Raw genomic sequence first — 6,828 nt, 5'->3', positions numbered from 1 at the left:
TTTTTTTGTAGAGACAGGGTCTCACTGTGTTGCCAGGGCTGGCCTCAAATTCCTGGGGTCAAGCAATCCTCCTATCTTGGCCCTCCCCTCCATCAAATTCTGGGATTACAAGCATGAGCCACCACACCTAGTCAAGGTAGGGCTTTCAGACAAATAACTTTATTCCCATACCCCAGTCAAAAATCCTGTCTATATGCATAAAACCTGTACAATTATTTACTTTATATTTTCCTTTAAAGTAACTCAAATTTCTACTTAGCCTAACCTTATATAATTGTCTTTTTGAAATTATAGGCTTGATAAACTAGATATTCTTATAATATGAATTAGTGCAAATACATAACTATACAATTCCAATGTTCATCTGTGTTTCATCTTATATCATCTTGTGAACAACCAGCTCTGTGTGTGCCACGTTTTGGCAAACCAACTTCTTTTTTTTTTTGGCTCTGTTGCCCAGGCTGGAGTGCAGTGGCCTGATCTCGGCTCACCACAATCTCCGCCTCCCAGGTTCAAGAGATTCTCCTGCCTCGGCTTCTCAAGTAGCTGGAACTACAGGCATGCACCACCACACCTGGCTAATTTTTGTAGTTTTAGTAGAGACGGGGTTTCACTATGTTTAGCCAGGCAGGTCTTGAACTCCTGACCTCGTGATCCACCCACCTCGGCCTCCCAAAGTGTTGGGATTATAGGCGTGAGCCACCATGCCCAGCGCCAAACCAAGTTCTATAGCATCATATTTCATGGCTAAATAGATTTTAGAGTTTTTAATTATTGACTTTATATACATATGTACATTCTATGAGTTTTAACATACTTTGAGAGTTGTGTAACCACCACTACAGTAAGAATACAAAACAGTTCAAATCCCTCCTGCTGCCTCTTTGTAGACTTCTCTTATCTGGACAAACTGTGATTTCCCACAGTTGCTTCCTAGTTTTCTCTTTGATGATAAACTTGCTTCCTTCCACTATTGTTGTGTTTGAAGTCATCTGGGATAGCTTGTAATCAATCTGGGATTTTTAAGCACTACTGTGCACTACAAACATAATTCTCTGTCTCCCTGAGATTTTATGCATTTATAAGGAAGTCATGATTCTTGTTACGGAGCACAACTAAAGATAGATGGTATAAACATTTCAAAGATGGAGTATCTCAGATCTAATATCCAATACCGATTGGGCCAGGGGTGGTGGCTCACACCTGTAATTCCAGCACTTTAGGAGGCTGAGATGGACAGATCACCTGAGGTCAGGAGTTGAAGACCAGCCTGGGCAACATGGTGAAACCCTGTCTCTACTAAAAATACAAAAATTAGTGGTGGCGGGTGCCTGTTAATCCCAGCTACTCGGGAGGCTGAGGCAGGAGAATCACTTGAACCCAGGAGGCGGAGGTTGCAGTGAGCCTGAGACTGTGCCACTGCACTCCACCCTGGGCAACAAGAGTGAAACTCCATCTCAAAACAAAAACAATATATATGGGTATCTGATTTCGCTTGGCTATTCTCTCTCCCATTCCCCTCGGGCATTCCCCGCCCTCTCGGTAGACAATCAGCCCTGACACTAACAACACACTCCAGCACCTGCACCCCCTCTCATTGGCCTGTGTCCACAAGAGGCATCACTCATCAACCATTGTACTCTTCAGTTGAGCCCTGATATGCCTTAGAGGACCTCACAACCCAGCCTGCCAGGCAGTTGGGTGGAGTGGGCACATCAGATGAAATGTATTTGCTATCCTCATTGAGTCCTAGATTGAGGTTGGAAAAATGTCTCTATCTTGACTTGCTGGGTCTCTTTGCCCACAAGTCTTCAATCATCACACCTGACTTCACTTATCCTCCCCTTGTAAACCCAGCACCAGATCTTCACTTAGGCATAGAAGGATGGTGTGGTTATAAAAAGGGTGTCCCGGTAGCTCTTTAGAGTGCTGGAACTGGTCTGCCTCCTGATAGTAACACAAATGGATAGATGAGTTAAAACGTGTCGACTGGGTGTGGTGGCTCATGCCTGTAATCCCAGCACTCTGGGAGGCTGAGGTGGGTGGATCACTTGAGGCCAGGAGTTTGAGACCAGCTTGGCCAACACAGTGAAACCCTGTCTCTCCCAAAAAATATCAAAATTAGCTGGGCATGGTGGTGGGCACCTGTAATCCCAGCTACTCAGGAGGCTGAGGCAAGAGAATCACCTGAACCCAGGAGGTGAAGGTTGCAGTAAGCCGAGGTTACAATGAGCTAAGATGGCACCATTGCACTCCAGCCTGGGTGACAGAGTGAGACCCTGTCTCAAAAAAAAAAAACAAAACTGTACACCAAAAGGAAAACTCAATCTAAAAATAACATAAATGAGGGTGGGAGCCAGGCTCTGTGGCTCACAACTATAGTCTCATCTACTCAGGAGGCTGAGGCAGGAGAATCACTTGAGGCTAGGAATTCGAGACCAGCCTGGGCAACATAGCAAGACTTCATCTTTTGTTTTGTTTTGAGACACAGCCTCACCCTGTTGCCCAGGCTGGAATGTAATGGTGTGATCTCAGCTCATTGCAACCTCGGCCTCCCAGGTTCAAGCAATTCTCCTGCCTCAGCCTCCTGAGTAGCTGGGACTATAGGTGCCCGCCACCACACCCTGCTAATTTTTGTATTTTTAGTAGAGACAGGGTTTCACTGCATTGGCCAGGCTGGTCTCAAACTCCTGACCTCAAGTGATCCTCCCACCTCAGCCTCCCAAAGTGCTGGGATTGCAGGCATGAGACTTAAGATATATTTTATTTTAATTTTTATTATTTTAAGCATGAGAGGGGGAAGCCTGCTAGACAAATTCTGAAAGAGCTGTAACACTGGGATATATTTTGATGTCAGAACCAACAGAGTTTGTGGAAAGCCTGGATGGAGATCTAAGGATTAGATGAGGGTCATCTGAGGAGCTAAAAAACGTGAATACCAACAAACACAGCCCCTCCAACAAACACAGCCCCTCCACCTCCAGACCTAGCATTGGCATCGGTCGTAAAAGCTTGCCAGGTGTTTCAAATCTGCAGCCAGCCTTGACAGCAACCTAGAATAACATTTCTCAAAGTTTGATGTGCATGGGGAACACCTGGGAGTCTTGCTACACTTCAGTACGTAGAGGCAGCACCCGAGAGTCCTCATTTCTCACACGTGACGCAGGTGCTGCTGATGCTGCTGGTCTATGGTCCACACTTTGCGTACCGCCTAGAACTCATCCGCTCTGCCAGCCTCTGCTTCTCTGATACCCTGTTTCTATCAAAAAGTGAGTCACCATTACCTTGAATATATCCATATTCTGACCACATCTCACTTCCTCCTCCGCACTAGTGCTGGCCACCGTCCATGTCTCACCTGGACAACCATGGTAGCCTCCCAGCTGGCTTCTCCCTCCGTCCATGCTTTCACTAACCACTATTTTTCCGTACAGCAGCCGAAGTAGCCTTAAACTTCAGCTGAGATCATATTGCAGCATTCTCTGCTCAATTCCCTGCAAAGGTCTACATAGCCTGCAATTTCTCCTCGCCCCTTCTTTTGATCTTACTTCCTGCCACTGTATTTCTCCTCCATATTGCTCCAGTCATACCGGCCCCCATCCTGAATCACAAGCGCATTCCTCCACCAGGGCCTTTACCCTGGCCCTTCTCTCTGCTTGAAAGCTTCTCCCCTATATCCACCTCACTTGCTCCCCCACTTGATCCAGGTCTCTGCTCAGACGTCCCCCCATCAGAAAGGTCTGCCCTGACCACCCTGTTTAATTAGCACTCACTCTCCTATCACCTTCCACCTCACTCTCCCTCCCCTTTATTTTTTATTTATTTATTTTGAGACAGAGTTTCACTCTGTCACCCACATTGGAGTACAGTGGTGCCATCTCAGCTCACCACAGCCTCAGCCTCTCGAGCTCAAATGATTCTTCTGCCTCAGCCTCCCAAGTAACTGAGACTAGAGGCACCCGCCACCATGCCCAGCTAATTTTTGTATTTTTAGTAGAGATGGAGTTTCACCATGTTAGCCAGGCTGGTCGCAAACTCCTGACCGCAAGAGATCCGCCTGTCTTGGCCTCTCAAAGTGCTGGGATTACAGGCGTGAGTCACCGCGCCCCACCCTCTCCCCTTTATTAACTATTCCTTACTGTGTAACAGATTATCCCCAAGATGAATGGCTTAAAACAATAATCATGATTTATCATTTCACCAGGCTTCTGTGAGCCAGGAATTCAGAAAGGGCATAGTGAAGACAGCTTTTTCTGTCCACAATTATTGGGACTGCAGCTGTTAAGAGTCAGAGGCTAGGCCGGGCGCGGTGGCTCACGCCCATAATCCCACCACCTTGGAAGGCTGGGGTAGGCGGATCACCTGAGGTTACGAGTTTGAGACCAGCCTGGCCAACATGGAAAAACTCCCGTCTCTACTAAAAATACAAAAATTAGCGGGGCATGATGGTGCGCGCCTGTAATCCCAGCTATTCAGGAGGCTGAGGCAGGAGAATCGCTTGAGCCCGGGAGGTGGAGGTTGCAGTGAGCTGAGATCGTGCCATTGCACTCCAGTCTGGGCAAAAAAAAAAAAAAAAGAAAAAGAGCAAAACTCGGCCTCAAAAAAAAAAAGGTCAGAGGCTGAGGACAGATCACACGCTCTTTGTCACTCAAGTGCAGCTGAGGCTGTCACTGAGAACCTGGGAGGCCGAGGCAGGTGGAGGTCAGGAGTTTGAGACCAGCCTGTCCAACATGGTGAAACCCCATCTGTACTAAAAATATAAAAATTAGCCGGGTGTGGTGGCGCATGCCTGTAATCCCAGCTACTCAGGAGGCTGAGGCAGGAGAAGTGCTTGAATTCAGGAGGCGGAGGTTGCAGTGAGCCAAGATTGCGCCACTGCACTCCAGCCTGGATCACAGAGCGAGACTTTGTCTCAAAAACAAAATAAAAACAAAAAACTCAGTGGCTACATAATTGAGGGTCACCAGGCATGGTAGAACACTAATAACAGCTGTGGTTGTTTTTTTTAGTTTTTTGTTTTTGTTTTGAGACAGAGTCTTGCTCTGTGGGTCAGGCTGGAGTGCAGTGGTGCGATCATAGCTCACTGCGCAGCCTCAAGCTCCTAGGCTTAAGCAATCCTCCTACCTCAGACTCCCAAGTAGCTGGGATATAGACAGACACTACACTTGGCTAATGTTTTGTGCTTTTTGTAGAGACAGGGTCTTATTATGTTGCCCAGGCTAGTCTCTTAGGCTAGTCTCCTAGGCTGGACAACATAGTGAGACCCTGGGCTCAGGTGATCCACCCACCTCGGCCTCCCATAGGATGACAGGCGTGGGCCACCATGCCCAGCACAACTATTGTTTATTGAGTGTGTGCTGGGTGCCAGGTACTTGTGTTAAATATTTGATGTGTACTGCCTCTGAATCCTCAAACGGAGTTATGTTCATTTCACAGATGAGGAAACTGAGACCTAGAGAGATGAAAATAAAAGTAAAGGTCCAGCACATGGGAGGGCCCTAGTTAATATTTGTAGAATGATTAGATTCCAGTTATCTGGTTATGCCTCCATATTTATACACTGGACCGCCATATACTGTGTGGAGTACATAATTGTGGATATAATAGGAGTGTATAATTTAGGGGTAAATAAATGTATCCTTTGCCCACAGGGTACTAGCTCCTGAGAAGTCACATCCTGACTAAACCAGCAGAAGTCACGTCATCCAGAGATAATGGGATGGAGACGGGGGTGCCTCTGAGGCTGAGGTGCCTCCCACAGGGGTGGGTAAGTCTGTTTTACTGTATTAATACTGGGCAGCTGAGGTAGCAGTTTGGGAATTTTAAGCAAGGAAGAAGGATGTACATATCTGTGTGATTCTGTGAGAATGGCGGCCCGTGGAGCTGTGCGGCACATTGCTCTCGTCTTCTCAGCAAAATTTTTCCTCATCAGTCATCCCACTACCTTTAGGGAACTCCTTCCTGACTCCACTGAGGCAGGGGAAGCTGTCAATCATGTTGCCTTACTGCACACGCCCCATCTACCCAGCCAAGTCAGCCAATCAGAGACCTGTATCTCACGCCCCTACTATCAACATTGGCTTCCTCGTGGTTCAGGGGATGAACAAGAAATCACACTACACTAATCAGAGCACTCCGTGAAATTCCTGTGCCCCTGCTAGTGTGGAGAATACCGTTACCTTTAAAGTTTAAGAAAAACTCTCCACATCAAGGGTCTTTAGATCTATGTTATCCTCAGGCCGGGTGCAGTGGTTCACGCCTGTAATCCCAGCACTTGGGAGGCCAAGGCAGGTGGATCACTTGAGGTCAGGAGTTCGAGACCAGCCTGGGGAAACCCTGTCTCTACTAAAAATACAACAAAAATTAACTGGGTGTGGTGGCACTGCCTGTAATCCCAGCTACTCAGGAGGCTAAGGCAGGAGAATCGCTTGAACCCAGGAAGCTGACCCAGGAGGCGTAGGCTGCAGTGAGCCGAGATCATGCCACTGCACTCCAGCCTGCCTGACAGAACAAGACTCCATCTCAAACAACAACAACAACAACAACAAAACGATGTTATCCTCACCCCCACCTCTATCCCACATAAAGTCAATCTACCTAACTGCAACTTCCTGAAGGCAAAGAGAGATTTCTGTCCTTCCCCACAATGCCCATCCTCCCGATTCTAATTTCCATCTATCAGTTTATTAGACTTGGCAGGGAGGGCCTGGCAAAGGGAAGTATTGGCCTCTTTCCATTATATTTTGGGCACTCTTTTAAAATACTTAAAACCTGTGTGCACTTTGGTACCAACAGAGACCATGTTTAAACTTGGATGCTAAATTCCCA

General features: G+C 47.2%; 1 pseudogene; it reads right to left on the bottom strand.

Moving 5' to 3' along the window:
• Positions 1-2,794: 2,794 nt before the first annotated feature.
• LOC117069145 lies at positions 2,795-2,838 on the bottom strand (annotated as a pseudogene).
• Between the last annotated feature and the right edge of the window lie 3,990 nt (positions 2,839-6,828).

This window comes from Trachypithecus francoisi, unplaced genomic scaffold (assembly GCF_009764315.1).
Source record: "Trachypithecus francoisi isolate TF-2019V2 unplaced genomic scaffold, Tfra_2.0 Lachesis_group21, whole genome shotgun sequence".
Lineage (NCBI taxonomy): Eukaryota > Metazoa > Chordata > Mammalia > Primates > Cercopithecidae > Trachypithecus > Trachypithecus francoisi.
This window is presented reverse-complemented; position numbering and strand designations above follow the sequence as displayed.